Source organism: Fragaria vesca, linkage group LG2 (genome assembly GCF_000184155.1).
Source record: "Fragaria vesca subsp. vesca linkage group LG2, FraVesHawaii_1.0, whole genome shotgun sequence".
In the NCBI taxonomy this organism is placed as follows: Eukaryota; Viridiplantae; Streptophyta; class Magnoliopsida; order Rosales; family Rosaceae; genus Fragaria; species Fragaria vesca.
The window spans coordinates 28945657-28946264 of NC_020492.1; positions in this window are offsets into that span (position 1 = coordinate 28945657).

Below are 608 nucleotides of genomic sequence, written 5' to 3' on the forward strand. Positions count from 1 at the left end.
ATTGTGTTGAGTACATTGATGCGTCTTTTTGTACTTAGATGGGAACTCCATCTCTTAACACATATTTGTCATCTTGCTTTAGACAAAACAACGGATCTCTCTTTAGAGCAAAGACCTTGACTAATCATGGGAGTATATGTAGGCCTCACTAGTTATAGAGCGCCTAAGCCGATTGATCATCAATACAGTCATCGAGTGCCTTATCGAGACTGTGTCTTCCCAAGATCTTTTTCTTCGGATGTTGATACATATTGGCATCTCTTGATCCATCAAGAGTCCATGTAAATCCGGAATGAACACGCAAAGGCATAATTCACCATATCCCTTCTAAATCAAGTAGAGTTCATGTGCGTTTCAATACATTTAGCGAACGCATGCTCTTGTGGTTTGGAGCAACTTGATTTGGATGAATGAAGTCTGTTTAAGATCTTCATGTATATCTCTGATCCCATAGAGATGTTATTATGACCACATTCATAGGCTGCATGTTCAGTTAGTCGGAAACTACCAAACTGACAAAGTAGTGGAGTTCAATGACATCCATTACGAGAGCATATCTCATCGTAGTCAACCCAGTGCGTGTTAGTGAGAGACCTTGCGCCATAAGG